This window comes from Stegodyphus dumicola, chromosome 11 (genome assembly GCF_044657685.1).
Source record: "Stegodyphus dumicola isolate Sdum_Otavi_A_Nest chromosome 11, ASM4465768v1".
In the NCBI taxonomy this organism is placed as follows: Eukaryota; Metazoa; Arthropoda; class Arachnida; order Araneae; family Eresidae; genus Stegodyphus; species Stegodyphus dumicola.
Genome location: NC_140778.1, coordinates 135,599,001 through 135,620,001, shown reverse-complemented (window position 1 = coordinate 135,620,001; position 21,001 = coordinate 135,599,001). Strand labels below are relative to the sequence as shown.

The following is a 21,001-nucleotide window of genomic DNA, read 5'->3' as shown; positions in this document are numbered from 1 at the left end:
AAAATTCAAAGCAGAAACACGAGCAGAACAAAGCAGAACCCTACGAGTTTTTTTTTTTTTTAGTCCAAAGGGGCTTTGTCCCTGAAGGACTATTGTTTTCGTTTTGCGATTTTGCGTCGGACTCATAAACGTCGGTTCACTTTTCAAACTGTTGCCACAAAATGTTAGAGTCCTGCATTATATTTGAAGAAATTAAATAATGAAAAATCTGCATAAATGATTGTCTATTTCTCGCATTGTGATAAAACAATGGTACATAGAGCCATCGAATTTTGAATGACGAAATCCTACTGCGAATATGGGCATCTTAAATCCCAAATTTGGAATTTGTTTTATTATAGATTTTATATTTTGTAAAACTTTAACGAATTTTTGATTTACAAACTCAATGCTTTAAAAGCGAGAAATGGCAACGTTATATAGAAAAAAAAAAAATACTTTTATCTCCAGCTCGCGAGACTGTGTATATCGGAAATTCTAAAGATATGCTTAATTTAACATTATTTTGCGAATTTTGCTCTTGAACTGAATTTTATGGTTTAAGTGCAAAGAACATGATATTTAATAAATAAAGGTAACACTCAAAACGTTAAAAAAACGCCCCTTTGGACGTAATTTAAAATCTGAAACATTTCAGATTTTTTTTTTTTAATCTCTTCAAAAGTGTATGGAAAATGGAAATTTTAATCAAAAGACGTGTAGCATAAATTATTTAATTATTTAAAGGCACGTGAGTATTTCTTTCGGGAACGATATCGTGAGATAACATTCCAATGTTTGCAATTTAATGAAAGATACGGATAGCTAAAATGGGAAGCTTAAATTGAATTAAAAAGGACACGAATAGAATGTCAATTTTGAGATTTGAGATAGTATATACTCCACTAAAAGTTAATAGTAAAAAAATTTTAAAATTTAAATTCAAAAATTTGTTATGCTTTATTTGGATATCATATGATGTCATTTAAGTGTATAACACGTTCCTATTGAATTGAAATGTTTCACGGGACCATGAAAACGCCCCTGCAATTACTTGGATTGCATGGACCTGTTCACTTAAAGTAGAACTCAGGTCCAACTAACAGTGTTTAGCTGATTTTCAGCTCGGCCACTAGTGGGCCACTCTGTGTATTAAGCTATTTTTTTCTTTAAACCTGCTGCCGATTTTACAGGAATTTTGGCACCAATTCAAAAAGTTGCTGTAACGTTATGTTCTGCTTTTATAGTCGCTGAGTGGCTAAGACCGTTGAATACTGATAGTTCGAACTGGGTTCAAAAGTAAGCAAACGAGCTGGCTGCATGTTTATTTTTGCAATCTTCCCCATGCATGACGTAAATACAAGTCAGTTTCCCTTAGAAACTCCTCCACGTATGCATCCGTACCCATCGGCAGATTGCACTAGGTTGTCTAGTCACATTGAAATAGCTTTCGGATTATGACAAAAATATGAGGGCGCTGTCCAGATTCAGTCCTTTCCCAATAGAGCGGTGACAATTTTTTTCTCACTTCAGCCCGAAACTGAAATATTTTTGACATTATCACCTCAGCCCACTCCTCGTACAAATATAAAGCAGGGGGTTCGTATAAATTTCATCCTCCAATTATAAATCATGCTATGGACTATATGTAATGGACTATATTTATGGTAATGTAATGGACTATATTTGCGTTTGTCTTTTTTTAGGATTAAAATTTAAAGCCAGCTTTACTCTTGCTAGCTTGCACAAGAGTTCTTTTAAGATAGTCACATAGGTGGAAGATAGAATATATTGAAACTGAAAGATATTCAAAAACCCTGTTTATTACCACAGATCATAAACTGAAACATGTCTTTAAAAACTGAGGTAAGTAATACTTTGAAATTGGAATATGTGTTATAAGAAATACCTAAAATAATGGAGTAAAAATATGTGTAATAAGAAATAATCCAGGGGCATATTACATCTAGGTTACTTATATAGAGTAAAATATATTAATTTTATAAAACATTAAAAGTTACTACTTAATGACTATTATTCGCAAATACTACATTTTTTCTCGTTTTTAACTTTTAATAGAGCAGGTTAAATAGTTTTCCGATATAGTGGGGTTTGAGTGTAATATAATACGAAACAAGCAGCCGAAAGTAAACATAATTATAATCCGTTGTTGTTTTATCTGTTATGATCATGTAAACAAACAGCTTTTCGATACTTTCATAATTTTCCCGCCATATTGATCTTTAAGTTTTATACTTGATTTTTTATTTATCGGATCATCAGAATATTCGTAAATTCCTTCCAGAAGTTTTCAAAAATCCGAAAACTACGTTCACTTACCTAGTTGAAGGATTCTTAAACTTTACAGGTTTAAATAATAATTTATTACTACCTATTATAACCACTTAAACAAGAATAAAAGTCGAAAGAGAACATTCCGGTTTAAAGTATATATAAAGAAGTTAAGTTCAACTTAAAATACGTAAAACAAAGCATGCAAAACGGTTGAATAGCATATAGGATATTTTAGATTAGATAATATTTATATGTATATTTCTTTTAATATTATGATATTATTTCTTGGTGAATATCTTTTAATATTATGATATTATTTCTTGGTGAATATCTTTTCCTTCATTGAATTATTTCAAGTCCCCAAATTTTGAGCTGCCTTTTTTTTGTATTTAACATGTGCCAGCTGGTTTTTGTAACATCTTTCTGGACTGGAACCAGGAATTTGTATCTCCAGCTGTGGCCATTCGAATGAGATAAAGGAACGGGATAGAAAAGGGTGAGTCATTGTTTCCTCACAGTCAAGGTCCTGCTTTCTCTTGAGGGGGATAATGGAGCTTTTGAAGGGAGTTCCTATGATAAGAATCAGGATAGTAGCATTTCATCAGTGAGTAGGAGTTAGTATAGTGGTCGTCAGTGCACTGAACTGCAAGGGAAACGCTGGACTTATGTTATTTGAAAGGTAAGTGCTTTTCGTTTGGTTCATTTCTAAGACCTATGGAAAAATGTAATGCGAATCGATTATTTTATATTGCTTTTACTTTCGTGCATTATTATGAATTTTTAAAAGTGTTTAAGATGATTTAAAAACATGTAAATTTTAAACTGTTTAAAAATCAAAGGCAGCTATTTTCTGTATCTGTACTTTTTGGTTTTCTCAAGGAAGAGTAACAGGAATTCTGTTTCATAACTCGTATCGTTACGGATTATATTTAGTTATATTGAAACTCGTGTATTTGCTGTAGGTCATTGATGCAACCGATCAGTGTGCCGGGGCACTTTCGAAAACCGCAGAATCGTGCTATGAGTGCTGCGCACTACGGAACATGTATTTATTACAGCTAATTTAAAATAAATCTTTGTTAAAGTTAAATTAATTATGCTTATGCACGACAGATGGTGTCATCTACTGATCTGATAAATTTTAAGTCAAATTAATTTTAAATACTTTAAATTAATATATAGTAATAATTGTAAAGTTGATATTCCGTTGTGACATAAAACAAAATTAATTTATGATAAATATTACGTACCTACACTTTTAATGTAGTATTTTTTTTAACCAAATTACATTAGCAGCTGCAATAAGAATAATAGTTATTTAGATAATATAGATACCTATAACTTGAATACTTCGTCCAGAACTTGATAGATTAGGAAAGTTTTTTAAATTCTCAAAAATTATATTTTTCATATCTCATAAAATTGCATGTTTCTTCTGTTGATACCAAATTTTATAATTAATAGGTTGGTTAAATTTTATCTCTGCATTACATGCTTCTGATGACAAATTTTCTCTGTGAATATAAACTGAAGAAGTCTGTTGTTACTTAGTAAAGAATTTCGATTAATTCTGTTGTTGTTTAGTAATGAGTTAACTGTACAATTATAGTTATGCATGAAAAATGTGAAGTCAGCCAAATTTGATCAGCATCTCTTCTGGAAGCACCTCGAAATTCTTATGTAGTTTGATAATAATTAAAACAATCTTTCATACTAAATTAAAACATTAAAAGCAATGCATTGGGATTATGGAAGCAAGCAAAATTTATCTACATTTCATCTAGAAGTAAAAAGTCGGTGTAAGGAACTAATTATTACTGAATATTGTGTATGCAAAAGTAAAATTTTCATGCATAAATAGTTTTCGGAAAATAAGTAAAAAATTGCTAAATACCTATAATTCAAAAAGGTGATTGATTGTTCATCTGTTTAATTTAGTGGTTTGCAAAGTGTGAGGCATGATCCATTTATGGGTCATTAAGAAATTTTTATGAATAATATAAATTAATTACTAAGCATGCTTTGAAATTTCCGTAGTTCATTCAATCTTGAATGACTTTATTTACCTTTGTATTATTAGCGTCACTAATTAAATTATCTTCTTTGCTTCAGAATGGAGTAATAATCTATTAATATTCATGCAGAATAAGGATTTAACTGAAGAATAAGTAACAATGGTAAATTACCTCCTGCACTGCCCTAAATTCTGATTAAAATTAAAAAAATATTCTTAATGTTACAGACAGGCAGAATTGTAAAACTATATAAATCCATCGTTCCTCCTTCCCCCCAGTATCAAAATGTCACACTGAAATTTTTTTTTGTATTCTTACCTGATCATCAGCCATCCATATCATGCAATATCTAGAAAATTAATTAGTTTTTATGACTATGAGTGGACGGAATTTGCATTCAAGCAGCAGTTTCTCCAAATCAAACAAGATGTAATTTAAATTTAGTATTCACTATTATTCTTAATTAATATATATTTTGAAATTTTGTTTAAATTCTCATCACTAATTTTGTTCAAATTCTCATCACTAACATTATATACGAAGCAAATTTGTTGAACGGTCAAAGTAATACATGGCTTTAAACAATTTTAAACAAATATTTATTGATAATTTGGATTTTTCAGAAAAGAACTTATTTGGACATAAATATATAAAACATTACATCTTTGGTGATTCCATTTCATGCAATATTAAATGACAATTATACAATTTAAAATACAGTCAACATTTATAAAATTGCGGTTTTTAGAATAGAAATAGCAATCAGTGACACAAGTACATTCATAAATTTCTTGCTCTTAGAACAGAAATAGAAATCTGCATAGAAATAGTAATCAGTGACACAAGTACATTTGGCTATATTCAGTTCATCATCAGAAATAAAACTCGAAATCACAGTTTAACTTTCTTGATAGCTGCTCTTCCACTGCAAATTGTGGCTCTTAGAATAGAAATAGCAATCAGTGACACAAGTACATTCATAAAATTGTTGCTCTTAGAACAGAAGCAGAAATCTGCATACAAATAGTAATTAGTGACACAAGTACATTTGCCTATATTCAGTTCATCATCAAAAATAAAACTCAAAAACGCAGCTTAACTTTCTTGATAGTTGCTCTTCCACTTCCACCTAAAATTAGAAATACCTTTTGAATAAAAATTGCATTCTGAACATTAAACAACATTTTGTGCTATTTCATTATTAACAGTGTTAGAATAAAAGGAATACTACTCAATTTATCTACAAAGTTTTAGGAATAGGTTGTTTTAAAATTGAAAGTTTGAAGACTGAAATTACAGAACATCTGGTATATTTGTACAGAATTTTGAAAATATTACTTGATTAATCAATACTACTACTAAATTTCTTTTGGAATAGTGTAGTTTGTGGTTATGGTTTTCTTATTAAGTATTGTCAGTGCTATTACAATAATGACATTTGAGGTGAAGCCTCACTCTAGCTTGCAGGCACTAATAGTAATAAAACATTTTACTACTTTTCTCTGCCAGAAGCTGTTTTGATGACAGTGGAATCGTCGGCTCAGGAAAACATTTTGTTTGCAGTGTAGGTACCCGCACAACTTGGCGCTACCCCGGAGTATATATAGATGCCGATTTTCGATTATTTGAAGCTTCGAATATAAGTAAGAATCCTAATAAATAATTCCAGATGATAGGCATATATGAAGCAAAGATAGGCATAATCTTACGGATAGTCGGTGATGAAAAAAATATGAGAGACGACAGAGACCAGAGTGCTACGGCTGTAGCCGATCGACCAATCCACGCAGAGAAAAGTGTGTGTAAGTACAGAACGGTACCGTGCAAAGCAAAGAAATGATAGTAATTGCGATAATGTATGACATACATATATACATAAATAAATCTATTTGACGACATTATACAAAGCAAAAAACAAGATCTGGGAAATAAATACATAAAATACAAATAAGTGTATACAAAGTGTACATAGTAAAGTGATAAGTACATGAACATAGGCATAAGGTATGAAGTATGCATAATAATAATTGAGACATATGAGGTATTCATAGAAAAAGATAATACATATATATTTATTAATTTTTTTCCATATATATATTTTTTTGACTTAATTCTCATTCACATGATGTTAATATTCATTAATTTAGATGTCTAAGTACCGCAAGCGGTCGCTTTCTGTTTGCCCTGTCATTATAGTCATAATTCAAGATCTGGATAGTGGGGTTTTGAGTTAATGTCATTTTACTACAGAATCTTTCGGCAAGAATTGCTATGTAGACATGAATTTCTGGTATTTTGAATTCTCTGTGGATTGCCGAGTTCCTAATAAACCATGGAAAATCCAAAGCTTGTCTTAGCACAACATTCTGCAGTACTTGCAGTCTTTTGATTGCAGTATCATTAGCATACCCTCAGACAGTGCAGGCATAAGTAATTATGGAATGTAGCATGGTTTTGTAAATGAGTAATTTGTTATCAATAGATAAAACGCTGTTTCGAGCAATTAAGGGGGTGAGTGTATGTTTATGCACTCAGAACTTGGTAATACGTTGTGTGATATGTGCAGTCCATGATAAGCATTGGTCGAGAAGAATACCAAGGTAGCGGGCCTGCTTGGTCCATGCGATTGGGGTGCTATGCATATTAACATGGATGCTGTAGTCTATGTTCTTCTTTCTTGTGAAGAGTATAGCATCAGATTTCTCCACATTTATCTTAATTTTCCATGCTAGGAGTCAGGACTCCAGTCAGTCGATGATAATGAGTGAGCTTTGGTAATTCTGTAGTGCTTGAATGACTGCACCGTGAAATTCATTTTGAAATAGAATTGCTGTGTCATCAGCATACATAGCTAGGGTGGTATGTGGTGTTTGTGGGATGTCGTTCGTGTAAAGAGTGAAGTAGAGGGTGTCCAAGAGGGACCCCTGTTGGACCCCAGCCCTAATGGGCCTCGGGGAGGAGATTGTTGACACGAACGACAAAGTGTCGATCCGTAAGATAAGAGTATGCGATGCATGTGATGTAATCTGTGAAACCCAGGTTTATGATTTTGTGTATGAGGCCCTCCAGCCAGACACAATGAAAGGCCTTTGCAATGTCCAGGAAGATGGCACCTGTAATTGATTTATCCTGAAGCCCTTGAGACATAATTTCAGTAACTCTATACAACTGATGTACTGTTGAATGCTTTTTCCTGAAACCATGTTGTTTCAGGAAAAAGCATTCGACAAGATAGAAATAATCCATTTAATTGTATTATTTCCATCTCCAAGTTTAACCACTTGCGCTACGATTAAACTTCACAGTTGTGGTGCCGTGTTCAGCAATCATTAAGTTGTTGTTAACATGCTTGAGTAGCCTCTGCTACATGACATATTCTGCAACCTTTCTAGTAGAAGAGAGCAGGCTAATTCGTCTGTATGAGGCAGGATCTGTTGGTGGTTTGCCGGATTTCAAGATGGATAAGATTACTGCAGTTTTCCAGGACTTGGGAAAGTGGCCTAGGTAGAGCATATCATTGATAGTTCTAACAAGCTTAAGTGTCATCAGGATTTCCATGTGCTTTAGCATCTTATTGCTGACAAGATCCAGTCCCATTTCTTGATTTTGAGCTTAAAGATATAGACATCTGATGGCCTGTCAGGAGGAATTTTTTTTTTTGTGTGTGGTTTTTAGAGGAAGTTTGTAAGTGATTGAGGAAGTTTGAAAGTGACAACAAGGTGTTCTATATGTGAGTGAGTTATGTTGTTTATTCAGAACTGAGTAGTATAGTTATCAGCAATCCAGAACTGTAACTCGAAAAATAAACAATCTCGTTGTTAGGCGACGTGTGCACCATGTTATTTTCATTTCTGCGCGCTTTTTGAGATAAAAGCATCTCGACGTGCGTGGCACATCTTTTTAATGCAAGTGGTTAAATAAATGTTTAAATTCTAATAGATTATGGTTTGCTACTCTTGAAAGAATATTTACAACGGCTTCTCCTGTTACATTTAGTGGGAGTTGGTGAATGGTACCTTTTGGTGTGCACTTTTTTGGGATTCTAGTATGTATGTTGAGATTATATATATGTCGTCTGCATGTTCAGATTGCTGGAGTTATTTAATTCTTCAAGATCTTGCAGTGTACCGCATTTCTTTTTTTTTTTTTTATGGTGAAAAGTGGAAACTTAAATTTCCACTTTTTCAATCGGTAGTATGGTTTGCAGTTTATCATGTAGTTTGGAAATGTGTTGTATGTCATTCGCATATAGATTAGGAGTACAGGATCATTTTGTGTTGATATTAATGCCTGGGCATATGTACATCGGTGTTGTACTTCTTCGTTATCCTGATTTGCAGTAATGTTTGATCTATTTTTCGCTACATTTGGAAGGTGGTGATGAGTACTTTGGATGGTGCACTGTTCCATTATTGGTGTAGAAATAGGGATTTGCTGTCTTTCTTGTGGTGCAGGTATCATGCAACGGGTAGAGTTGATATTATCGCGAAGTTGTTGTTTCGTTTTTCGCCAAGTTGTATCATTTATGTATCAACCTGAATAGCTGAATTTTATGGAAATCCTATTATGACGTAATCATTTGCATTATTCTGGGAAATTTTTAATCATGGGATGTTTTGCAAAGGCTTTTGTGGTGTGTATTGCTTAGGAAGTACATTGCTTGTTTAATTGTTTAGACGGTACAATAACTGAATGTAGTAGAATTAATTTGAAGTTTCTGTACGATTTGGAACAAAAGGTAAAAGTGCAATAATTGAGTGAATTAATTGTGTAAATGAAGGTTTACTTAGTAGCCATAGTCCGGAACTATGTAGTATATTTTTTACTTTTATTTTTGTGAATTTCTGTGTACGGATTGTAGTTCAGTTAATTTTAGGAAGTTTTTGATGCTGTTAAGGAATTTTGTGAGCCACAGACTGAGGACGAATGAATTTCTAAATAAGGTAAGGGAATTTTTGCTTTGTGTAGTGCTAAAATACATAAAAGGTTTTTCCTTTTTTGTGTTATTTTATTGTTTGGTTTAAAATGTAGCTTATTGACATTATGTATTTTTTATTTGCCTGTACTGTAGAATTGGGTGCTCACTTTTTACGTGAAAATATATCGATGTGTACATGGACAAACTCAAGGGAGTGCGTAAAATTCAGTGATTTTTTTTAAGTGAAAATACGTTGATGTGTACATGGATACCGAGTTTGTGCAATTCTTTGACTTGTTATTTTGGTTTGCGTAGCAGAAATTTTTAGGGCCAAAATCGCCGCTACACAGGCCAAAATAACAAGTCAAAGCATTGCACAAACTCGGTATACATGTACCGCCAAAAATCGCCACGTTTTGCCAAGGGGTACCCTAAAATATACTTTTACCTCATGCAACTTGCTGAGCTGGAATTCTGTTCGAGTTCTTGTGGGGCTGAAGTGATAGAGTCACTGGTTGTAGAAATAGTCATTTGATATAGAGCTGTGAGTAAATCCTGTAGTTGTCTTATGACTGTGGGTAGTGCATGAATGCATGATAAGACCTTGCTCAAATATTTTTCGAATTGATTCAACTTACTACAAAAAGAATGATGCAGAGATTATTGGAGATATCAGAGAAATAGCAGCTTTTCTGAATTAAGATGGCTTTTATCATTCATGAAAAAAAATAATAAAAGTTTTATTAAAAAAATATATTTAACTTACATATGCAGTATATAAAAAAAGAGTATTAATCTCAAAAGCAGGGCTGTATGCAAGGAGAGAGAGGTTCAGGAATGTACAGAATTTATTTAGAAAAACTTATTGAAAATAAGTATTTTTATAATTTTGTATCTCCCCCTCCCCCCAAAAAATATACAGTGAAAAGTCATTAATCTGGACTCGTCGGGACTTCGGCGATTCCGGATTATCGATTTTTCCAGATTATAGATCATCAGTTTAAATCTGGTTAGATGGCATACAGAAATTATAAAATAAAAAATATGAAACCTTAATTTATGAAATAAAGAACAATTATTATCTAAAGGGTATCAAAATTTACAAAAAGAAAAAGCTTAATGTTTATTTGTTTACTTTATTAAACATTTCTTTCAATGTAAGTTGTTTAAGTTGCTTTGTTTTATGTGATAATACTTTCTCTTTAATTCTATTAAACAGACATAATTTCTTGTTTAGTTACAAAGTTCCGCTGTTCAAGTCCTATAATTATATGCCATACATTGTCTCACATTCCTGATATTCTAAATCATAGGAAAAATATGGCTCCATTTTGTTTAGTCTTAACTTGGTTCATAAACGTATTTATAAAATGAGGAATTATTTCTAGAATTCAGGGTTATACTGTGAAAACTGAGACATATGGTTATTTTACAGCAGATGCATTTTATCAACTTTAAAAAGGAACTTTAAAATCTCACCAAATAATATTGAAAATCTGAGTTGGGGAAAACAGCCAAATTCTCATTCAACCAGGACGGTTATAGCGGGCCGTATTGAGGGAGTGTTGGAAAGAGATTCAGTTTCAGGGTAGGTCTTCCGGAAGAAAAGAATCAATGGCGAAACAATTTTTCTTCTCTAACATATTGATGATGACTGTGGAACTAAACTATTTGATCTGTCCCTGACTGAAAATTAACAGTTTGTTCGCAGCTTCATTTAGTACCTTATTTATGTTGCTGGTAAAGGTCTGGAATTTGCTGTTTCATAAAATACTATATGTCATGAATTACCTTAATGAATCAGTTAAAGTATATAAAATTATCGGATTCTGCGATATAGCTAGTTATTTTATAGCATAATGATGGCTTAATCGTTATGAAATATTAGTAAATATCTTTGTTATTCTATTAGAAAATGCCTGATCATTAGCAAAGATGGCACGCGTAAGCTGCTTTATTGAAAGCAGGACTAAGTAGCTTAAATATTGGTATAAGCTGTAAAAATATAAATATAAACTTGGTGCAGTATAGTCTGTTATTTTTTATTGATGTTTAATTATATTTATTATTAGTCCAAAGGGGCTTGTTCCTGAAGGACTATTGTTTTCATTTTGCGATTTTGCATCGAATAACTCTGCATGCCGTTTCACTTTTCAAACTGTTGTCTTGAAATCTGCATAAATGTATGTATGTATGTATGTATGTTCCTCACATTGTGATAAAACAACAGTATCTAGAGGCATCAAATTTTGAATAATGTAATCCTCCACCAAATATGGCCATCTGTAAGCTCTGGAATTTGTTTTATTATCCATTTCATATTTTGTTAGACATTAAAGAATTTTTGATTAACAAACTAAATGACTTAGACCATGTATCGGAAATTCTAAAGATATGGTCATTTTAAAATTATTTTGCGATATTTCTGTTGAATTGAATTTTGTGGTTTAAGTGCGAAGAGCATGATATTTAACAAATAAAGGTAACAAAGAAAATATTTAAAAAAGGCCCCTTTAGACGTAATTTGAAATCTGAAACCTTTCAGATATTCTTTTTATGTATTCTATTTTATTTTTTACTTTAACAATCTATCTTTACTTAATCTACAGAATAACTATTTATTATATAGAACAATTAGTAAACTGTGAAATTATTAATCTATTGGTTTTTTTTTTTTTTTTTTTTGTTGTGACTTATCTGCCTTGTGTGCTCAGGCAAACTCTATGAGTTGATCGCTAATCGGGTCCCCACGTTATGACGCTATCCCAGCATAATTCTTCCGATTTTCGATTTTGTGAAGTTGCGAGTACTTGATCATAAAATTCGAAAACAAGTGGTAAGTTCAGAACCATGGAAAGCTGGGAGAGTATGATGTACGAGTCCAAAACAAACACAGATAAGTAAAGTAGAGTGTACAGGAGTATTTTACTATACGGAAATTCACTAAGGCAGATAGGACCAGACACGGTCGTTTGACAGAGCTTTTATCTGCTGAAAGGGAGGAGAGATAGTTGGCTCAGTCACGTTGTGTGTGTTGGTGTGTGCGAGCCCTGACCTGGTGGTTGAGACGGTTAAGTACAGTCTTGTCTGCAGGAAACCTGTACCTTGTCTGACAGTAACATCAAAGAAAGCCCACAAAATTCATTGTGGCATGGAGTGCAAGATTGCGCCTTTCGTTGGCAAGAGCCGTCTGCACTCTATTGTTGAAAGTACAACTTTGCTCAATTCCGCTGTAAATTTTGAAGGAGGGCATCCTGAGGGGGAACAGATCTGAATATCCAACCACTTCCCCTCTGCAACCAACCTCTCAAGAGGCCTTTCGGCTTGCCGTAAACTTAGAGTGCTCCCATGCTGCACAAACACTACACATTTACAAACATCCATGCCTTCTCCGAGATTCGAACAATGGGCTCTTCGATACGGCAGTCAGCTTCACTAACCACTATCCTGGTTGGGATGACTTATTAATCTATTATACACTTTAATCGACTTAACTAGTTAATTCATGAAATACCTAGTTATTCTATGAAATAATTGAATTTATGCTTTAATGATAATATATATTGCATCACTAATAACATCAACTGGTAACTCAGGATTCATGTTGCGAAACTTAGTTGAAAATATTTTAGTCATATTTCATGCTTTAAAATTTTACCCGTTTATTGTGGAATATTTTCAGTTATAAAGCATTATTAAGTTATAAATTATTATTAAAGTGTCAATTCTTAATGATTGATGGAACAAATCCCAACAAGTAGATTTTGTAGCTATGACCTCATTTTTATACAAAGCGAATGAAATACGAATGTGTCGCTTTGTCATGTCATGAGTTATCATGTTTTTATGAAGCCAGAGACATGAAAAATGAGCAATGCTCCCGCATTACACCACGAAGGTGTGCAGTAAGAAGGGAGAAAATTCTTTATAGCATTACGTAAATATTTGACTAAAGATAAAAGAGCATAAAATCAAAAGTATTAAATAATACATAATGATTCTTAGTAATTAAAAATAGAAGAGGATGTCAAAAAATTAATCAAATTTCGAGTTATTCTGAAAATGTTTTCTACAACGATATACTGGTTGGTTCAAAACTATATGTCAAAAATGTAAAGGTATGTAGAAAGGACCTAAAAAAGTAGATTTGTTATAGGAGTGTGCTGTAATGCCACGCTAAGGCAGTAGAGAGAACCAGTGCAGCATATAAAAGCTAGCGCGGCTAGCTGGATTTTCCTCGATGTTACTCTAGCTTAATTCCCCCACCACCATTAATTTATTATGTTTCACAGATGTTATGCTCTTTTTTTCCTTTTTTATTTCATTCTGCAAATACTGTGTTCTTTTACAATCCAGCAGAGAATAAGTGCATCGGCGATACTTTGTCAATTAGCACTGCTTATTTCATGTCTCTGAGTCCCATCGCATTTGTGCATTTTGTGCAAAATTTGTATGTTAGAGCACTTCAGGCTCTCTTTATGATGATTGTGAAATTAATTCAATTAATAATCTTACAAATATAATTTTTAGTAATTGTACGTGCAGTTTGGAATTCTGAGTTTCCAAGACATCACAAGTCTACAAGAGTTTGCAAGATAATATATGAGACAGTACTTTGCAGTTTAGTCACACTTGATCAAACAAATTGTAGGCTGGTAAACAATCGCTGAGGAGTAATTTAGTCAGGTAATTTTTAAAAAATATTTTTTACCTTTTTTTACATTCATTCATATAATGATTTATGTGTATTGGAAATTGTTTTTTTTTTTTATTGTATGGAAAATTTATGCTGCAAAAATGAATTTAGAAATTTCGTGCATTGGTTACAATTGTCACCCTTCTGCAGAGATTGGTATATAAGCCAAACACATTTTGTCGAATGTCGAATTACATACAGCATTGGTGTAGAACAGTGTTTATTTAAACAGCGTTCCCATCATTAACTTTTGCTAACTTTTTTCGGATGCGAACGTGTTAAAAAATTTACTGTGCTATTATGTACGTAAATTATATCCTTATATGTTACATGAAGGTTATTAATTGAATACAAACTCAACCCAAATATGTATATTTTTTTTACTAACATTTCTAGTAATTTTATTTTTATAAGAAACAGTACCAGACTTTGATAATATGACTCATTTGTGCTCTAAATTTATAAAGCATGATGCATAATGCAGCACATAATTGCTACAGCGATAAGATCGCTTAACACTGATTGTTCGATCGGAGCTCAAATCCCAGCGAACAAGTTGGTTCAAAAAGAAATTTCGTGATTTTCTTTATGTATAGAGTAAATGAGAACCAGATTCCCTTAAAAGTCGTCCACGAAGACATCCCTTCTCTTAGACAGATAGCCCACATGTTTTTTATCATGATACAAGTAACCTAAGAAGAAAATGAGGGGAAAATGCAGCATATATTAGCTTTTCAAAGGATAGAACAATTATTAATGGATGTAGGAGTACATTTTTGAAATCATTTCTTGATATCTTTTGAAATTATCTCTGAGAGTTCTAAAATGTTAAATAACTTCAGTGCCTTTGTTGAATCTTAAAATTGGGTTGACTGAGTTGGATTTATTGAATCTTGCAATTTTCTAGGAAAACTAATCATCTACAGTAGTGCTTACAACAATTCTGAAAATTCTAAATTAGTGTTTAATGACATCAAACATTTATAATAATTAACTTGGGGCAGGACTTTAAAAAAATATAAAGATATTTATAAATAATAGAAAATTTGACAGATGAGGGAATTTGAAAAATATACTAATTGTTATAAAAGATGAGCAGAAAATATGTGTAATGTATAAATATTTTTTTCCCTTTTTGTTTATTTGGACAGATTTTAAAAAATTATATAAATCTAACATTTTGTTATTTAGGGAAACTGCTTTAAATTAAGTGTATAACAAATCAGTGTGAGAATGGTTTTGCATACAAAACTCACACTGTAACACGTTTCAGCCAGTTTTAATTAGCTTCAGACGTTAAGAAGCTCCGTAATTATGATTTTATGATAGTGATAGTTTAGGGGCTCTATTTCCATATTATTAGGATAGGATAGCATAAGGATATTTGTGCATTAAGGATATATCTGAGTCTTATATGTAGCTGTTTTATGTAAAATGACTGAATAACATTTAATAATGAATGAAATACAGTTTCTCCGATACAGTTTCATTGGAATGGGGCTCTATCCATTAATTAAAAGTAAATCTTTGAATGAGATTTTAATAAGATCTACCGTCTATTCCTAACAAAATTACATGAAATATTTTGAAAATGTAGCGAAACTTTATTTTTAAGAAATTAATAATCAAAAAATGACAAACATTTTATCTCACAAAAGTCTTCGTACAGTGAAATATTTTTGGATAAATTCAAAATTAGAATTATCGGTTGCCCCTTTTTTAATTTTTGCATTGTGGTGTCATTTAAAAAATCGTTTGCTTTAATTTTTTATTGTTTACTTCCTAATATTCTATTTATTATTGAAAAATGGGTCGCAGTCATAAAGAAATTACAAACAGCATTCAGAAATTGATAATTTTCCACCTTAGTGGTGGTAAATCAATTCGAAATATCACTAAATTAGTTAATTTATCCCTTTCTACAGTGCAGTATGTAATAAAATGCTTTAAAGAAGACAATTGGATTGAAAGAGAATCGACCGAGAAAGTTAACTAAACCTGATAGGAGATAGAAAACTTGTGAAAAACCCACATTTGAGTGCTGTAAAAGTTTCTGCAAAATTTAGTGCAAAGTGTTCTACTTCAGTTTCACCTGAAACTGCTCGACGAGTTCTCAGAGAAGCTGGATTACATGGGTGTTCTGCCAGTAAAAACGTTTTTTGTTAGTGAGAAAACAGAAAGTTTAGACCTTCATTCTCAAACTCAATGATAAATACACCCGAAACGTACTGGAATAATGTCCTATTTGCTGAAGAAAGCAAATTTAACATTTGTGTTTTTGATGGCAAATAACTGTAGAGAAGAAAAAATGTTCTTCATTCTAAGAACTTGGTTTGAACAGCATCAGGACTAGATAATTTGGTATTTATTGATGGCATAATGAATCATTCTCTTTATTTAAATATTTTAAGAGGCAATCAGAAATTATCAGCCTAGAATTTGGGTATTGGAAACAACTTTATTTTCAATCATGAGAGTACGAAAACATGACTTTAAAACGAAAAGCGAACAGTCATGATGTTATTCTAGTAATGTATACTACACTGGTGTGCAAAATTTAAGCAACAGGTGTTCTTTTTGACATAACTCCACGAGAAATCATCTGAGAGACATGAAATTCAGAAATGTGAGACGGCAGTTTGTATTTAAACGATGACGAAACTATGGGTGCACAAAATGAATACAATGTAAACAGTATGGAATCAAACAAAAAAGGCTTTATTGAACTCGTAGTATTGTTACACATGACTGTCTGTACAAGAGGAAGAACAACAAGCAGATATTCCTTAGCATCAGGTATGCCCTCCCATTACTGCAATGGTTGCTTCGCACCATCTCTCCATACTCAGAACCAGACTGTCCAACAGATCTTTGAGGTAAGAGTGTCCATTCCTCAATCACCATCTGTTTCAGTTGTTCGATGTTCCGGGAGAATGTAATCTTGACGCAAGCTATCTCCCCAAAGCATCTCACATATGTTCTATTGAATTTAAATCAGGGAAGTATGCTGGCCCTTTTTTTTTTTTTTTTTTTTTTTTTTTGAGTGATTGAGATTGATGGAACTTGAGTGATATCATAACTTTTCGGTAGCTTATGAACAGCATCAGTCCGGTGCAGCCATGCATTGTCATCCATAAAATCAGTCTTCTGCAATCGCACCACAAATCAGACGCGTAAGGGGAAGGATCACCTCCTGGCAATAACGATCTCCGGTTACAGAAACTGTCGTAAATAGGGAGCTCTGTGCGTCCGTTCAGCATAATGCCTGCCCAGATGAAATCTCCAGGATCACCATAATGGTTTCTTTCCGTGATGTTATTGGAATATCCTACTCCTGTGATCCTGGAATGAGAGTATTACTGGGATGAAACTGACTTCTCTCCAAATCAGCTGGCATTGAGAATTGCTTGTGGCACTCATCCATAAAAAGGACACTACTCCATTGATGAGATGCGCAGTTTTCGTGCTTCTAAACAGTGTCGTCAATGGGCAACTTTCAGAGAGATGCAGAATTAAGGATGTCAGGCGAATAGGCTACCTTTGTTGGGCGTCTCGATAAAATAAACCGCGACACTTGTTGCCCCGTTGCTGTATAGAGTTGTTGAGCTGTGGCGCTTGCTGACTGGTTTCGGGCTCTTTTTACCTGCAGGACGATATATGAGTCATCCACTGCAGTTGTTTTTCTGGGACAGCCACCACCAACCTTTCTAACAGCTGTAAGGGAAGGTTTTCCAAGTGTTCCAAACAACACTTTTGTTCATCCCAAACTCTTCAGCTACATTGGTCACACTACGCCCCTCCTGCAGCTTTTCCATCATTCTTCCAGGTGATTTCTTCTAGGCATATTTCAGGAAAGGACCCACTTGTACTTACAATGAATGTCTTTAATTGCGTCTACGTCCTTCCTCTTATTGTAGACTTGAGTTGAGCCCGTCGACCGCACGTGTTTTGCGTATGCTAACGTCGCCTGTGACGTTTTGTTCCTGACATTTGCATATGTATGAACTTTGTACTGAATTGCGTTTTCATTGTACTCATCGCAAGAACCTCTTTTCTGCAATTTCATGGCTATATGATTAAAATTTATATTGTTGTGTAAGTTTTGCACACCAGTGTATTAACAATATGATGTATACATTCCCAGATGCTCAAAAGCTGTAGTGTAATTTTGTTACGAATAGACTATAGAGCGTATTATTAAAATCTCATTCAGAAAGTTTACTTATAATTATTGGATAGAGCCCTATTTCAAAGAAAATCATAAATGTACGAACACTTTTGGGAACCACTGTATAAGTAACAGCTTCACAAAAGTCAAATTTGGAATTAAAATTTGCAAAAAGCCAATAAAAATTACACTTGTGGCTATGTGGAAAAAGAATAGAGTATTTAGTAATTGCTAGTGATTACCAAATACTTTATTTACAGAACAAATAAGATATTTTATAAAGTATATGAAATTGATATAAATTTTAAAATACAAAATAAGACATGTGAGTTAAACGATGTTAGATAAAATATATGACATGGATAATACTTGTTTTGATGTGCAGAATACAAAATATTAGAGTAGAAATGCGCAAAGTTAGTTTGCACAAAAGGGGACTTACTCATGTCAATCATCACCATGAAACTCAAGCTCAACAAGTTCACCTTAAAACGAATACGTAAAATGGAAATCGGAAGATGATGGAGCTTCTGTATGTAATTTAAATATGTTAATGTATTGATTACTCCCAAAATTTTAAACTCCACCCATTAACCAGAATTTGGAGGGATTTAAATTTGAAATAAAGCATTCTGATTGGCTAGAATTTTTAAATTGTTATTTTTTTTGTTTTTATTTCCCGGCCGTTAGCGGCGCGCCCCTCTACGATAATTTATATAAATATCTCTGTCTGCCGCGCGGTAGCGCGGCCGCTCCTGCGGTGTTTTTATTTTTATTTTTTTTTTCTGGGCGTGGTTTAGGGCGGAGCTAGTATATTTCAGCCAATCCAATCTGTCTGAAAATGATTGACATCTCATTGTCAAGCGTTCTGCAGAAGAAGCCAGAACCGTTTTCACTTCTTAGGACTAGCGTCTACATCACAAAACGGCAGCCTATGAGAGAGGCGATTCTATTATTTTCATCGGGGAGTAGGGGAGTTAGAACACAATGGAACACAATCTTAAGACTTATAAATCTTTTAAAAGACAACAGAAAATTTTTAAATATTACTGTAAAAAATATCTTCTCTTCTAATTATAATAAATAATGAGATAATGCATGGATGAATTGTTAATTATATGATAGCTATGCATTTAAAAAAGTTTTTAATAATGAACTATAAATAATATTTTTAATTATCGATGTATTGTTTTTTTAAAAGATTTAAAAGTCTTAAGCTTGCATTCCGTTGTGTTAAATATATTCACTTCATCTTAAATCTTCTGAAGTTTAAACAGATAAACGCGGATTTATAAAGGTAAATTATCTATTTGCCCTCTATCAGCAAACCAAAAATCTGCCTAATATTTCCCTGAAAGTAACTGCGGAAACTAAGGCAATCCACCTTTGCAATTTTCTGAACTTACTAATGTAAGCAAACATCATGCACTGCCGTTGGCATTCCTCAGAAAACCATTCTAACTTCTCTGCTCCCCGATGAAAATAATAGAATCGCCTCTCTCATAGGCTGCGGTTTTGGGATGTAGACGCTAGTACTTCTTAGGTGCAGTGATTACACGGGAACAAGCATCTCTCGTTAATGTCGTAGTGAATTGGTAGTAAAGATTGGAATAGTGGACAAAGACGAGGATTTTTCATTAGGTATATTCTTCAGCTGTACGTGTACTTTGCAGAATGTGTGCAGTATTTATTGAATAATACGCGGTTCTGTAATATTGTGTTGGTGTAGAATCAATGAAAACTGCAACTTGCAATTGTTATTGATTGATGTTTTTTGCTATTGGATGGGTTCACAGCAGAACCACTTTAGAGAGAGAGAAGAAATGAAATGTGACCTATTTGTATGTTGTTAAAATATGTATTTTTAGTATAGGTAGCGGTTTCTTTTTTTATTGTTTGTGGTATGAAATATCGGATTTGTGGCATGAAATGTCAATGTTTGTTGTATGAAATGTTGTCAAAATATGTACTTTTAATGAATAAAAATGTTTAAATATGGTTTTTTTAATGAAAAATGGTTTCAGAAATGTCACATTTGTATTAAGTTGTAGAATCAATGAAAAACTGAGGAAACGACTGTATTTTCTAATGCGATAGCGAAGTGAATGAAAAGTTTTTGAAGTCGATGAGGAGACGAATGTATTTTCTAATGCGACAAGTAAGTCCACAAATTATAAATGTGGCAACGAAGGAAATGATATGTTCTGAAACTGAGGAAACGACTGTATTTTCTAATGCGGCAAATGTGAAAAATAAGTCTATAAATTATAAATGTGGCCACGAAGAGAATGAAATGTTCCTTATATCTTACCTTTGTTGAATGTATTCTTTCGATAGGCTCGGAGAAAGGCTGTGGTCAAACCGTTTGCGAAACATGCGAGGATTTATGAAAGCAAAGCAGTGACAGAAAGATAGCATTTTGTGATGCATCAGAGTTTATTAATTATAAACCGGCAAAAGCTGAATTTTTTAAATATTTAATTAAATTTTTTTTAATTAAAAAAATATGATTTATTTGCGGAGAAGAAATTTCATCCAGATGATATCCCCACCCCACCCCCTACCTTCCTTCCTTCCTGCCCCCCTTTGGGATTCGAACCCGGGCCTTCCGGCCCGGCAGTTAGCTTCGCTAACCACTGTCCCGTCTGGGCAGGCTAGCCAGTTTCCTGTCCCGCCAGCACTTGCTATGCTTTGCATACCGTTGAATGTTTTCGTTCCAGTTACTCGGAGAAAGGCTGTGACTGAGCTAGTGAAACGATTCGTGATACGTACACCTGAAAACTACGACACTGATATGCATACATTTTGATAAATAGCAAACTTATGAAAAACCACCTGCATTGAAATGTATTAAGGCTGATTTCCGGAAAGCAGTGTGTATATAAGTGAGCTGGGACTAACTGCTAAAGTACAATTTTTCCTTATTCGGT

At 33.2% G+C, this 21,001-nt stretch overlaps 1 long non-coding RNA gene across 1 annotated transcript; it reads right to left on the bottom strand.

Annotated features, from left to right (window-relative positions):
• Positions 1–4,871: 4,871 nt before the first annotated feature.
• LOC118198999 (uncharacterized) lies at positions 4,872–19,694 on the bottom strand. The gene is made up of 2 exons (XR_015044140.1): positions 18,514–19,694; positions 4,872–5,418 (listed from the first exon to the last, which is right to left on the bottom strand). It is a non-coding gene; the product is annotated as an uncharacterized LOC118198999 (long non-coding RNA).
• Between the last annotated feature and the right edge of the window lie 1,307 nt (positions 19,695–21,001).